Source organism: Nematolebias whitei, chromosome 3 (genome assembly GCF_014905685.2).
Source record: "Nematolebias whitei isolate Nwh7 chromosome 3, NemWhi1, whole genome shotgun sequence".
In the NCBI taxonomy this organism is placed as follows: domain Eukaryota; kingdom Metazoa; phylum Chordata; class Actinopteri; order Cyprinodontiformes; family Rivulidae; genus Nematolebias; species Nematolebias whitei.
Window position 1 is genome coordinate 15431884 of NC_056500.1, and position 16673 is coordinate 15448556.

Here is a 16673-nt window from a genome sequence, read left to right on the forward strand (position 1 = left end):
TCCTCACTTTGTAGCAAAAACACGAATGTGTGTGTGTGTGTGTGTGTATGTATTAGTTATTTTTCAGTGTTTATTTGACCAATAAAAGTTGTAAGTGCTCATGCTTGATTAATTTATCTTATTTAAAAAAAAAATACTCCCTTGGGGCACCAAAAAGATTATTTTGTGCTAGAAAGAATCTGCTTGTTCTCTTTGAGGAAAACAAAATATCCTCACTAGGTTTAACCGTCAAGGAAATTGGCATAAATTAAATGATGTTACATCAGATGTCTTGCTAAAAAGCCATTTATTCATGTGGATTTTTTTTTTTTTTTTTTTTAAGCAGGATCAAAATGAGATCTGTGTATAAGTATGATCATGTGGGAAAGAAGAAAGATAAAAAGGCTGAATTTACAGCAAAACTAATAAAATATATTTTGATAATTTTATCCGGTTTTGTCTTCTTGCAAATTGAATTCAGTTTGTTTTATGTTTGTGACAAAGTATAACATTGTCCCACATAATTTTAAAATGTCTATTCAATTTGGTTCATATTTTTTGTAATAGTCCAGCACATCTGTCTTCTCAGGTGACCATAGTGGGAAAAATAACCAAGCCTAATTCAAAATTAATTACACACAGTCCATCCCAATTTATTCTTAATAATGCTAATAGAGAAAACCTAACAAAGTTAAGTAAGGTCCTCTGGATGGTTTCTTTTGGTGAAGGACTGATGAAGGCTTTTGGATGAAAGACGAAATGTCTGAACAAAAAGAAACCGTCCAGAGGACCTGACTTATATGTAAACTAACATGCTAGTTCATCTAAACGACACTACGCCGGGTCAGTCGAGGCCCGGGTTAACAATGAGCGCCAACGGTGCTCTTGACAATGGGAAAAAGAAAAGGCCAAAAGAAGAAGAAGATTCAGTTCAATGAGTTATAATAATAATTATTATTATTTAATTGTTATAAATCAAACTCAGGTTTTCCATTATAAAGCAGAATTACACTTATTTTTCAATTAAAATGGCAAACTGTTTAGGAGTTTTAAAATGATAATTTGCTTCCCACCTACATGCAGTTAACTAACACTGATGAAACATCATCCAGCTGGCTGCAATCGACAGTTCTGGTATGTCCTAATCAGAAGGGGCATCCAACCGTTCATTCATTTATCCATCCATGTTCTGTACACATTTTTTTTGTGTTCAAAGTTGTGGTGGGTAGGAGGTGTTGCTTGTGCCAGCACTTAAGAAATGAGGCGCTCCTTGGATAATTTTGTATCTGAGTGGGAAGCAGTTTATTGAACCGAGAAAAAAGAAGTTTAGAGTGACTGTCCACCTAAAAATAACCGTTGCAAAAACACACTGAAACAGCAACTTCCACCATCACCACCTCCCCACAAGCATGAATTAAAATGTAACAAATTCACTGTGAATGTTTCATAGAAATGGATTGTGGGAACCCATCTTTGAATCACCGTGCATTTGAGCCTGTAGCTGTGTGTCACTTGTAGAGCAGTGTTTTCCTCATAAAAGGATTAATGTTTTGAATGGAGCACTCTTGCAGCATAACAAGGACTATCCCTATGTTAGAGTAGTGTAAAGCAAGAAAATATCTTTCCAAGCTTCTTTTACTATTGATGGCTTAGATTTTACTCACATTTCATTTTGTGAGTCGTGTTTTAGTGAGTAGATTGGACATGGGTCAGCTTGAGTCATACAGGGTTCCTGCTTATCAGCTTGTGGACTGTCTTTGCACAACTTTCAAATTGCATTATCTTAAACATCAAACAATGGCAAATCAAAAATGTCAAAATACAGATCTACCTATATTTATTTATTTATTTTTACAGATATACCTATATTCTAGAATTGCGCCGCTCAAGGTGGCTGCATGTTGGAGTAGGTCTGTTACTTTCATTCTGAGATTTTGCTTTTGAAAACTTTAATTCCTATTTTTCTGGATGTAAATCACATTTTTTTGGATAATTGTTTCCTCTGGTATCATATGCTGTGCAGCTGGAAGGATTTTTACTGAAACTTTTTTAGTTTTGGACATTTGTTATGATGTGTAACCATGACAGCAAGGCAGTTTTCTACAACCAACAGCAGCTGATTATTATATCAAAAGCTCAAATAATATCTCAACTACAGCCCCACATCTCAAATGAGTTGAAAAGGAAGTTCTGTGGATGCATTCTCATCTACCTGCCAGCTGTGTTCAAGTGCCAGACCACTGAGATCCTGGAACTAGCAGGAAACACGGCTCATGACAGTGGAAGGACAGGATTGTCCCTCGGCAGCTACAGCTGGCTCTCCGCAGTGGCAAGGAGCTCAGCAGGCTAATGGGAGGAGTGGTCATCGTTCTGGGAGGAGTTCTGACCAGCATTTGGGCGGTCCTACAGCCCAGGGGAACCGACCAAGTAGAAACGCCCACTTTTGGTCTGCAGAAAACCCTTCTCGAACCGAGAGTCCAGCTGATTCTGAGTGGACGGATCAGACGGCATCTGCAGCCAGTTTCTTAGGATCCACTGTGGGATGGACCTTTACAAGAAATCCTTCCTGCCTACAGCCATCAGCATCTATATTATCTCTTAATGAAACAAGGATAACGAGTTACAACAACAAATAATTTCCCTCTGGGATTAATAAAGTATTTTTTGATTTTAATTGAATTAAATATTTTAAATTTTTTTTAAACTTGGATTTGTGGGTGTGTGTCTTCTCCTTTGACAATTAAGATTTATTTATTTATTTATTTATTTTGTGATTAGCTGTTTCTATGTTTGGCTTGATGAGTGTCAGCTGCTAAATAGCTCCAGTTTATTGTAATATTAGCAATCAGATTTCTCCAAACTGTTTTTCTTCAAATATAAAAGCAACACTCAGCATCTTGTCAAAATGAACTTAAAATTTTTCTCCCACAGACCAAAAATGTTCAATTTTTTTTCACTAACTAGTCACAAGATGTGAGTGAGATCATGAATATTATAATTGTCTGTTTAGTTTGTCTTTATGTGACCCTGTGGTGGACTGGTGACATGTCCAGGTGTACCATACCTCTCACCCAGTGACTGCAGGACACAGACACCAGCATTCTGTGGCACAGCATGGGAAAGAGGGTAAAGAGAACAAATTATTAAACGTTTTTTAAAAATCTTTGTGGATCTGTTTATTAGCGGCGGTGGTGGAGAGAATCATTTGTAGTTCTGACACATTCTCCTCCATCACTGTCGCTGAAGTTTGGCTTGAAAATGTCAAGAGTAGCCTTGTCCAATTAAAGAGCACTCTCTCCATTCTCTGTTAATTCTCATTTCAGGCACTGGTTGTCTGAATAGTCTGACAAATTACATTTTGTCGTCTCTTGATTCATTCCACTTTTCTTTTTCTCTCTCTCCGGTTGTTTCCTCACACCGTCTCAAGCGTTCTCTCCTTGTGTCGGCCCCTTCTCTCCTCATCTCTCATTATTTCAGATGAAATAAGGAATGTGAACTGAATATTTGAATAAATCAAAGGGTTTATTTAAACATATTTCTTAACATGATTAGCTAGATCATTAGGCGATCCAGAGGGGGTTTGTGCCATGTGGTTTGATCCAAACTGGTCTACAACTACATTTTGAAGGTCAGCAAGCAGGAAAGGAAGCAATGTGTCATCAGATCACATGCTCAATATTTCATTTTTTTTCATCCAATCCTTTCTTTACTTACTGTTTCCTACTATCCTCCTGTCAGCTAATCAGCCTGTCTAATAAATTGGATACCAGTATTACTTATTTCGCAATGACCTTTCCTTCTGTCAATATAAACTGACATACAGGAGTAACCCTGTGGTCACCATACAGAGCCTCTCTTTAGCTGCCTGTTCATGATTAATACACATGCAGATGTAAAGTTAGATGGTTTTGCATTCTTAGCTAAATGGTAAAATTTACTACCTTGAAGACACATTTTTCATGAATATTTATGCTCTGTAGCTTGCCTGCACTCGCACTGTGCAGCACGGAAGGTTGTTTTGCTTCAGATAATATAAATAATGCCAGAAGAGAAAGCTGACCTCTTGTAAAAAGATCATAAATCAACTGTTCCGGCTATTGTTCATGGTGAGACAACGTACGTGTACGTTATGGATGTTTTCTCTTTATTCAAATGTACTTGGTAAACATTGTCATTGTGCCAAGATTGTGTTTTCTACAAGTACAGAGATTCTTCAGTACTTCTAAAAAAAACTCATATTAAATAATTACTATAAATCTATATATCTATTTAAATTCTAGAGTTGCGCCGGTCGGGGTGGCTGCATGTTGGAGCAGCTCTGTTACTTTCTTTCTGAGATTTTGTTTTTGGAAACTTTAATTCCTCTTTTGCTGGATGTAAATCACATTTTTTGGATGATGGGTTCCTCTGGTGTTGTGTAGCTGGATGGATTTTTACTGAAACTGTTTTACTTTTGGACATTTGTTATGATGCGCAACCTTGACAACAAGGTGGTTTTTACAACCAGGAGATGCTGATTAACATCTCAAAGCTCAAATAATATCTCAACTAAAGCCCAACATTTCAAATGAGTTGAAAAGGAGGCGCTGTGGATGCATTCCCATCTCCCTGCCGGCTGTGCTCGAGTGCTTGATTGCTGAAATTCTGGAACTGGCAGGAAACGTGGCTCGTGACAGTAGAAGGACCGGGATTGTCCACCGGCACCTACAGCTGTCCGCAGCGACGAGGAGCTCGGCAGACTGCTGGGAGGAGTGACCATCGCTCTCAGAGGAGTTCTGCTTGGCATTCGGGTGATCCTGCAGCCCGGGGGAACCAAGAGGACAGCTGAGTCTGGGTGGATGGATCGGATGGAATCTGTGGCCATTTTCTTCAGATCCACTGTGGGACAGCCCTTTGCAGGAGATCCTTCCTGCGTACAGCCATCAGCATCTATAACATCTCTTAATGAAACCAGGATAACAAGCTACAACAACATTTAATTTCCCTTTGGGATTAATAAAGTATATTTGAATTTGAATTTTGAATAAGGATTTTTAATAAAAGGAATACTCACCTCATTAATTCTTTTCTAATTCATCCTCCGCAAATTTGTGAAATTGGTGAAAATCTAAAAGACATTTCAAAGAAAGGGGTGCATTTTCCAACTTTGAATTTCAAGCATGCAAAATAAATTATATTTTAATTTGAAAGATCAGAGAGAGGACCAAGTTGACCTATTTAAAAAAAAAAAAGAGTTTGCATAACATTCAAGACTTGCCTCCTGCAAATTTCAGAAGTGGTCGTTTAAAGTTGGTAATTTAAAACTTTAAGTAGATGTGTTCATTTAGAACCAACATATTTTCACATGAATCAGAATTTACAAAGTACAAGTCTCAAACCACATCTTAAATTCATCACTTGTTTACATACATTTTTTACCAAAATGTGGCTGAACACATCTGCAGACTGTAGGCTGAAACTCATTGCTAAAGCTAACGATTAATAAATAAACAGGTTTTCTTGAAAACTGCTGTCTCTTTTTGGGTTCTTGATATGCATGTAGTAAACACTGGTGTGTAAGAACATGAGGCTAGTCTGAAAAACATACAACTTATTGCATTGCCTTATGAGGAAGCATTAATATTTCATTTTCTGGTTGATTGCAGCTGTTTATGTCGCTGAAACCGCAGTTTGCGCAGCACATTTGATTGCAGTAAAATCCCTTTTTATTATTTTTCTTTACAGTATATTCTTCTAACATAAGATTAAAAAGTCCATATCACACTAAATTATTGTTCAACAATATGAAATAATTTATACCCCAGTAAAAAGTAACACAATCCAACTCAAACAGTCTAAATATAAATATGCTATTTTATGCACCTAATAAATATTTATACAATCTATTTCCACCTATACTGATGTTTCAAATATTTTAAGTAAATGTGTTACTAAACATCCAACAAAGCTAAGTCAGGTCCTCTGGACGGTTTGAACCACGTTGGCCATGGCTGCGTTCAGACGAGTCGGTGGACAAGACTGGAGAATGCATTATTTTCCAGCACTTTCCATTCATTGCAAATACAAATGTTTTATTAAAAGAAAATCACAAATGCACATTAAATGCACATTAAATTTGACAAAGAGAAAGTATGATTCATTTTGACTTTTGACTGTTATGTGAAGCAAGAATTTACAAAATATTTTTATGACAAATCCAAACCTCAAAGCTGAAAGAGCAAACAATTATACTAATTCTTCTTGGGACATATTTTTTCAATATTTTCAAATCATTTATACTATTTAAATCTTGATTGTTGTGTACTGAGATTAAATCTGTTTAATTTTGTTAAATAACTGCTCTATCATGCCACATACTCAGTTTAATTGTTTTGAAAATAAATTATTTCATGTTTATTCAGCATCTTTCTATTTCTCCTGTTATAAATCCAGAACCAAAGCATAAATACAAAAAATAAAATTAAAATAAACTAATCAATTTAAACTTCCGTTCAAATAACAACAAATATATCATTACAGCTGCATTTGATGACAGCAAAATGTGCTAAAACAACCTCTTAGGGTGAAAATATTATCACATCTGTCTAGTTCTGCTAATATAATGGGAAAGCAAAATAAATGCACAAGTACTGATTTTTTTTATTTTTTTTTATTCGAAGACATTTTGTTAATTCACCTTTTTTTTCTGAAGTAGTCATGAAAAAGCACTGAATCTTTTACATAAAGGGAACTCAGACCAATCCAGACATTCTTACAATACGTTTATAGAATAGAGTTGAATAACATGATATTTAGGATTGTTTAGTTATTTCTGTTTTGAGCATCCAAATCCAGATATTTTCCATGTCACTAAATGCATCTACACACAAATCTCTCTATAAACTGGGCTCTGTAGAAGCCCATCTACTTTCTGCCTTCCTGATGGAGCATTTTGCCAGGAGACGCAGCACACCCCCTCTTGGCCTGACCCATGATGCAAACAGGCAGCTCCTGTTAGCTGCAATGACAAAAGACTCTATTGGGTTTGTGTTTAATGAGGCGCTACTGTGTATTCTTTCAATAACAACAAACATATGGTTGTCATCACTAAACGTTCCTCCCCACTTTGCCATAAAGTTCTTCAGCATCTCAGGGGGAAGCCAATTAGCATGGTGATGTGCAGTGTGATCTGGTGGGAGGGGACGGCGTTCCTGTGTTGTGTCATCAGTCAGTGATATGGAAGCCGGTTGGAATGTAGCATCAATCAGAAAGTTACAATGGTCTATAATGGCTTCGGATCTCAAAATGTGTAATGAAAATCATAGTTCAGCAGTTTAACCTATTGTTGGAGTAACATTTGTTAACCAGCAATAAAAGATTCACTATATACAGTACATAACTGCATCCCTGTTTACATTTACTGTTTTAGTAATGTACAGTTTAGTAAACTGGAATTCTGAGAAAGATTTTATCCCCTTGTGTAGAATCTTGAGTTTAGCGACTGGAAATGCATTTTGTTATATAATTGTTATCTTTAAAGCTAATTTAAATCCTAAACAAACTAATACATGCCACGTAAAATTCCCTAATGTAAATTAGGCGACATCGAAGAAAATAATCACTTGTCACTTGTTGTCATTTAATTAGCATTTTTCGAGAAACTGATTTCAACGTTACTGTGTTATCCAGGAATTAAATAAAGCGATGTTATCTCATTGTAACAGTTTGCTGTTTTTTTGTGCTGTTGATTTCTGTTCGCTTTGGATCACCACCCTCAACGAACTGGGAAAGGTGTCAGTCCAACATGAATCTGGTTCTGCCATCTGTATGGGGGGAAAAAATAGTTGCTACAATTTGAATGTGCTTGACTTTTGTTGGTTTTAGAATTAAAATACATATTTTTTTCTTTTTTATTTCCCCCACCAACCTAATTTTATGTATACCCTTTTTTCCAGATATTATACAGTTCCACTTCCCTTTCTCTCCCAGATGTGTTTCCGTAAAACATCTATCTATTAGCATTCCAGTCATTTATCTGTGGAACAGCTTTACTCTATATATGCAGGCTCAGGCACATGATCATTTCCATTACAATAAGTTGGATAAAAATATGTTGCACACACATTCATGACACTAATTTCAATGTGGTGCTGCAGCCTAGTCCATTTACATACCATACAATATTCACAAGAAATCTCCCCTTGATTTAGGTAAACCAGATAAAATATAGTTGGACGTGCACCAGTGTGCTAAAAGAGAAGATAATAGAAGTGTCTGCTTGTAATTTTTTATGGCAGAGCCTATTAGATGCTATAAATACAAACAGGGTCTCTACTTAGAGCTGCTTTTTTCATTGTATTCAAAAGCACAACACTGTTTACACATTGTGATTTCTGAACTTATGAATGCCAGTATTTAAATGGAGAGCTTGCATCAGGGTCATTCATTTACTGATTTCACATTCCCACTTTTGTACCGTTCAGGGTCGCAGAAAGGGCTTGGAGCCTTCCCCAGCTATTGCAAGAGACTCAGCAGTCTTGTCTTGCAGTTCGAACAGTCTAATTTTGAAATGACAAATATTAAAAGTGACTGTGATTACAAAAGCAAAGATCACTTTTTTTTTTTTTCCTGAAGAGATACGTAGGATGATATTGTATAAGATAGCTCATATAAATAAAGTGTTGGCTAAAGAAACTATAGAAACTCAACTTATCAGGAATGGTATACGTATATTTAGCAACCATAAAGCATGCAGCACAAGCTCTGTTCTGTTGAGAAAATAGAAACAATGAAAACAACTATTTCATGTAATCCCAATCCCAATGAGGTGCACTCAACTTACCGTTTGCTTGAACTACTGATAAAATTTGGATTTTGAGTTTTGCTTGACTCTCAAAACGTGGTCCATATCCTCTTGAATGGGTCATGCATTGAGAGTTCCCCAAGAGAACGTTCCCCTGATTCCACAAACTGAAATCACTCTGATTGCTGTCTTCTTTAAGTAAGTAATGACTACTCATGTGTTCTGAACACAACTCTATTTAAATAACTATTTATTTAATTATATCAGGGACATAAAGAAAAACACAACACTGACAACATGACATTGCATACAAGATGCTCCACAGGGATCCCTCAATGTGAATGCTGAGGTGCTGAAAATAAAATGTTCTGTCCTCTTGACAAAATGTCACCCATAAAGGTTTTGAGCATAAATCATCTTATTCTATATTTAAGGGTGTAAGGTTGAATGTCTCTGCCATCCAGATGGACTGTAATGTCAGCTAAATCTACAGCTTTCTCACAATTTCTCAGCTCACCTGGGACCAAGCTCTTCTGTCAGTATTAGAAAATGTCCACTTCCTGCTAAAAACAGAACTCTTCTTAGCGTTAGCATTTGTGCCAGGGTATTTGTAGGGTGAGTGAAAGCTCATGTGAAATTGTCAGCAAGGTTAAGACATTGATGTTGATGTGATGCGGCATTTTTATTGCCGTTTTGGTAATGTCAAGATCGTAAAAGTAGACAACTAAAAGTTGACGAGGCAAGTTGGTGTTTTCAAATTCACCCATCATTTTGTCATTTATTTCAAACATCGAAGTTATAAAAATCATTTTTTGTCTTACTTTAAAAGCATATTAAACATATAATTAACTTTCCTCCTGACCATAAACCTTTTGATCTGTTGGTGTAATATTATATTACATCAACAGATTGGTTGGTGTAATATAATATTGCAAATTTTCTTTAAACAAAATCTTCTAGCTCACAGGAATCTTTGACAGTAACACAATCCCCTGATTAAAGTTCTGAAGGCTAAACTTAAAAAACATATTTTCACACAGTTAGCTAATTTGGCCTCTTGCTTTGATTTAGTCTGTTTTATACCAAAATGATGCATTGGGGGCTCTACAGGTCATCAGGTCAAGAAGCAACTAAGTCCAAATGTCATATTCTGAAAACATCCCGACTACAGCTTCAAAAATTACGTTAAGAACTGAATTACTGTCTGCCTCATCTACTGTACTGGAAGTAACAACAAACCACCAACTGCAATCATCCCTGACAATGAACTTCAGGATTCGCTGTACATGCCACTATTGGGTGGCAAGAGACAATGTTACGTTGTTCTGCTTCCCTTCGATTGTATAATTACCCCACCACGCTCTTCCTGATCTACGCAACCTATTTATACATGACTGGATCACACATTTTTAGAAATCTGACCAGTTCATTCAACCTTTATTTATACAGCTTAGTCTCATTGAGTCACAAGGATTCATTTTCAAGTGAGAACTGTTTTAGACAAAACCACAGAAAAAGGTACACACAACGATAAACAGCCATAAAATGCATATAGAATGAAAAGTAAATAAAAGTAGTGATATAAAACAAAATAAAAATAAGCTGCATTATGAAACGGGTTAAAATACGAAAAACAGTTTGAAGATAATCATGATGTTGCTTCACTCTGACTACTTGTCAAATATTTTTCCCCTGATATTTTATGCGTTGATGCTTTCAAATACCTTGTGGTTCACCTGGACAGCAGACTGGACTGGAGATGCAACAGTGAAGCCATCTACAAGAAGGGACAGAGCAGACTGTACTTCTTGAGGAAGCTCCTTCAGTGTTTGCAGCAAGATGCTGCATATCTTCTATAAGTATGTTGTTGAGAGTGCTATCTCTTCTGCCAGGGACTCCTTTAGAACTGTTGGAGGTGATTGTACAAAGAAGGATTCTTCATAAAATGAAGAACATTATAGACAACTCTCACACCCTCTTCATCAGACTGTCATACAACAACAGAGTGTCTTCAGTCAGAGGCTTCTTCTGATCTGCTGCAAGACAGACCGCTACAAGAGATCCTTCCTGCCCACAGCCATCAGCATCTCTAACAACGCTTTAATAAAACCAGGATGATGAGTTACAACACCATTTAATTTCCCTCTGGGACTGATAAAGCATTTTTGAATTTGAATTGAATTGAATTTCTGTGCCGTCATCATGCTACGTGTTTGCCCAGGCAAAACTGTCATGGACTGTGTTAAGATCCAGCTACAGGTTTTGCATCTGTGCTTGTTTTTATGATCTTGTCACGATCCACATGGAAGCCAAGAAATGAAGTCAGTGTAACCTGTCCTGCTTCAGTTTCTCAACATCCAAGCAACCCCATTGAGTACCTGCCCCAAGTCATAGATACATTACTGCAATACTCCACTATGGGCCCAGATACAGTATACTGCCATCAGAACAAGAAACTGCCATGACCTCATAGAGAAAGGTTGTGACCTTTTCATGTTATTTCACACTTAATAGGGAGCCGCTGCAAAGCGCACCCACTTTCTGCTCTTTTATTTGACATTGTGGCTTGGATGTTATCTATTCTGAAGGGGACCTTATGTTAAAAAAAATAATGAAATTCATTTACTGAGCTGAATGATTATAAATACATGGCTTTTTTTTGTTGTTGTTTTGTTTTTCAATTACAGTAATATGCAATGTAGATAAAAGTAAGTGGCCACCCCTGACCATCACACCAACACAGACTCCATGAAGCCGACTCACATTCTGCTTCCATTCTTCTAGGAAGGCTTTCCACAAAATGAAGATTTCTAGCAAATGTTAATTAAATTACAATAAATACTCTCTGCTCAATCATCCAAGAAACACTTACAAAAAGCCCAAAACAGTTAAATATGTTATTAGTCACTGAAACTGTTTTTGGTTAATGGTATCTTAAACTGCATCTGTGCAAAAAATAGGATTTTGGATAAATACTTGGATCCTCAGTTACTAGTAAACAAAATACAGTAAGAAACTAGGTTATATGACAAATACATAAAATATACACCTTAATCATATGCCTTATCTAAATGGCCTGAAATGGTAACACTAAATTTAGCAAAATCCTCAAGCATCTTATAGCGCCTGCATAATGGACATAAACACAAAGGGAAAATTTCTTCTAGTACGACAAGTGGAATTTGGCATTTTCTCCCTGAGGGATCCCAAAGGATGCCTTATAGCATCCTTTCAGCATGTTGACTGAAATCACAGCTGACAAGGCATCCACATATTTATTTTCACTTCTTTGGCACTATAAATGCTCAGTTTCTTCTTCAAAAAAATGCCCACACCAAATATCTATGTGACAATCTAGCATTTGCTATAGTTTACAAAGCTGGATACATTTTAACCATTTTAAATGTGTATAATTTCAAACTCTACAAAATAAATGTTTTTTTTTTCAAGATAAGCTCATCTTAATTCAGTTACATCAAGGTGCAGACAACCAAAACAAAATTTCTTAAATAAAATTAAAAAAATAAAACCCTGATGCGTTATGCGACTGAGAAGATCTGAGAATTCTGAAGATCAAGGTGAGGGTAAAATATCTGGAACAAACTGTGACTGTGTTTGCTCTGTACCGAAAGTTCACATTCCATATTACAGTGCAGCAACGAGAATGTCCATAAACCTTGATATACAAACAATTTAAGCTAATTTAATTTATCTTTACCAAAAGATCACACACATTAACCAAAAACATGGGAAACCTTAGATGCCAGGATGGGTACTTACTTTTCACTTTCAGAGCAGTCATTCTAAACAAGTGGAAACATCAGTCAGAGAGGGTAACGTAAAAGCTAAAATTACTGATGAGGTTGCATAATTTTTTGACAAGGCTCATTTAATTGCTGGTGTTAAATGACAGCTGGCTCATAATGACACTGAATATCTTAAGTGCATCAGAGGTTTTTAATGGTGCAGCAGAAAAATAGACCGTTTTCAAGCCAGATTTTAATGACGTCTGGATATACAGTATGTGTAGACTGCAATGCCCATGAATTAAACCTAACTCTCGGCCACAACAGTGCAAAATGATTTGTTCAGTAATACAAATCACTTATTTGTGTTTGTTTATGCTTTGGTATAGGTCTTTCCTCATTTTATTTTTAAAGCATCAACAGTGTCATGGCATGACAACATGGATTATTCTCACCTATTATTGGTTCAAATTAATCAGTGCAATGTCACAAAGACATGTACAAAAATCAAGTAAGAAACAAAATCCACAATGATCTTTTGATGTTGATGCTTAAAATGTCCTCAAATTAAGCTAAATTAAAACAAACTTTGTGAACATACTATTATTTCAGAATTGCATCAATATTTTAGGAAAACTGCTGAATTAAACTTTCAATGTGCATTATTTGATATAGATCGGGTCAGGATAACTGTTCTTTAGGTTGGACTACAAAGTTCACAACATCTTCTCCTTAAAACAAACTGCTGAAAAATCAGTGTAGGCCAAGTAAAAAAATGAAATAAAAAATAAAAGTTTTGTCTGACTAAATACAGTCTTCAGGATAATGCAGACCAAATATTTCATTTGTAAAACATGTACATGTATGCAATATTATGTAAATGTTCATGCTTCAAGGAATTCATGTTTCAGAAACATCCCCAACAATTTTACCTACTGTAATTTGTTAGTCATCACTCCCTGGAAAAGCAGAAAATGAATAGGATTTAAACCGATACAGTTTCATTAGAACATTGCATAGAATATTTTTAAACCAGGCCATTTAACAATTTGTATTTTTTAGGATATTTTAATATTTTTTACAGTCTTATTTCATATTATTTTTTGCATTACTATATTTAAGTTAACTTTAAAAGTTGAACATTTTTACCACGGTCTGACACAACTTAAAGAAGCTCATATTTATAAAGTATTTGCTGACCACAGACAATTATTAATGTCAACATTTCAACCTTATTAATGATGAATTTGCAATAGGAAGAAGCAAAATGATTATATTGTGAAATAGGATAACTTTTTCCATTAGACTATTTATAGCATCCTTAGGGAAAGAAAAAATGAAGGTTATATTTTGAATACACATTGAGCACATACTGTATTAACAATGTGACCCTCAAACCAAAGCAACTGTGTCACTAAATAAGGCTGGTGATCAAATATCAACCTACAAAGGAATATTTTTTGAGTTTTTAAAGCTAATCAACATTAGTTCCCACCTGGCTGAATGGGTGTTAATGGCAGAATTACACATGTTTCCTGGAAAGCTTTGTTATAGATAAAAAAAATAGTTTTAGTGACATATACATAAATTTAATGCCTCATATACATTTACTCAAAAGCCCTAATTGCATGGGATTAGTTTTACCTAGGGACCACATGTAATGAATAAATTACTCCCCAACGTCTGCTTTTATGTGGCACATTCGCACGGGATAACCAAAGTCTGAGATTTAGCTGAAATGTATGGATATCTTGCGGATATGACGTTAACGCTCTGCATATTGCGTAACAATGACGTGGAATGACATGAGTTCATGTTAAAACTACTTTTCAGGTTATGGCCACAGCTAAGTGCTGTTGTGTTAATGCCATCACTAGCTGGCTGTATAGTAGTCTACAAACAGAAGACAATTATTCTTACTGCACAGAGCAATGCATGATGTGAGCCACCATTTGCATATGATTTTGCTCCTTCTCTTCAGCCTTTTCTTTTTCTTTTTGGAAACTGTTACGGGTCGATAGGCTTTTGCTGGTCCGGGACACAAAAGGTTATTTATGCACTCCAATGCAGCCTCCATTGCCAAAAGCAAATAAAAATGTGCCCGGGAAATAAAATAAAAAAGTCTAATTGCATATCGGATCCTGCCCATTTCTGTCCAAATCACAGAGATGCCTATTAGCATTGGATTAGTATTATCACAGGACCTCGGAATTCAGCAAAATATTGTAGGTAATTTGCAGGGGAATTTTTACTTTACAAATGACTGACATGTTCGATTTGCACGAGATTAACAACACAGACAATATCCGTAATTATTACAAATAGCATGTGGTTCCTAGGTAAAACTAATCATGTGCAAATAGGCTAAAAGTTTTTGTATTCTAGCTTATAGTATGTTTTTTTTTTCTGCTGGTGATGTGGTCAGTTGGCGGGACAATCACCAAGAACATTTATTGTTTTTAACATTAGCCAATATTTTTTTTTGTACAAACTTCCAAACAGAAAATAAATAAATACAGGCAGGAAATATTCAGTAATAGATATATTAAGCAAAAACAATCAAGATCAAGTAAAAAAAAAAAAAAAAAAAAAGAACATTCAACAATTTATATATTTTTTTCCCTTTAAAAACAAAAATCCTTTGATTTAGGCAACACCTCACAGAATGAGTGAATTCACTGCCTGACAAGAAAATGTGTTAACCAGGTGAGTGTGAACGACAGCAGAGAGGCAGGAACTAAAGGTGTGATTGAAAAAGACACTGGATGAAATAACAAGCTGCTCTTCCCTATCAAAGTTAGTTTTCATCCAGGTAAGCAGAACACCTTGACCATACAGACATTCTTGACAAATTGGAAAAGTCAGACAATGTACAGTACAAATATACAGTGACCGTTTTTATGATTGTTATGGATACTTATTGTAAATGGCATGCATATTCACAGAAGTCAAGATGAGGACAGAAACTTGTATTTTTATATATATATTGATGCAGCTTTAAGGATTTTCCATGTGTTTTATGCTGCATTACAAGAGCTATAAAAAGTAAAGGAAATAATTACTTCTTCCACTCACAAAAACAATACAACCACTGGTTCTTTAAAAGTAGTGACGTTTTAGAGCAGCACATTTTTTCTCTCCTAGTTTTCTAATGAAGTTGTACAATTTCTAACTCTTAATATCTGCAGGCCAGATGTTTCCCATGGTCACATCTGCAGAGGCCATATGTACTGGCATCCCCAGGAGTGATGATGAGTTATTTGATCAGACTGACTAAGAATCGTCTCTTCTTCTTGTGCGTGCTGTATCTGCATCAGAGCAACATCAAAACATACATCGTCACTTCTTATATAAACATCACCTGGATGCACTTGTACAAGCAGAGCTGATATATGCGGCATCAGTTTGTTGTTCAGTAGATAATTATCTTGTCTTCTTGTCAGCTTCACGTTCTGATTTCTACGTCAAGATTTTTTTAACAAAATTTTGATTAGCGCAGCTGCAAGGATCCCAGTGATTTGAAATTGTTGCATCAAGAAACTTGTTTTGATGTTGAGCTAATTTGCATATTTGTTGTTGACTCTCTTGTAAAAAAAGGATTTTTTTAGCCAGCTGCACATCTGCCTTTGCTCTCTTTTATACTTGTTCTTTTTAGCCAACAAGTCATGCTTTCTCATACACTCCATTTCTCACCTGCCCGTCATACACCTTTTTCTGTTCCTTCCCTTTAGTTATCCATCTGACAACCGCCACCTCCTTGGCACACTGGAAGTTTGTCCATTTGTTGCTTTCTCTTACAATATAAAATCATCACTTTATTGCTTTCCTGTTTTGCATGTCTTACTGTTTGCATGTGTTCATTCTTTGCACACTCACATAGCCAAGTAACTTTCTTGTCACATTACTACAGTCTCTCCATTGCAGACCATCTATATACTCTAAGGGTGGTGCCAAACATTTGTACATACACACACGCCCCACACATACACAGACAGGCAGGCGGGGACGGACGGACGGACGGACGGACGGACGGACGGACGGACGGACGGACGGACGGACGGACAGACAGACAGACAGACAGACAGACAGACAGACAGACAGACAGACAGACAGAAAGATAGATAGATAGATAGATAGATAGATAGATAGATAGATAGATAGATAGA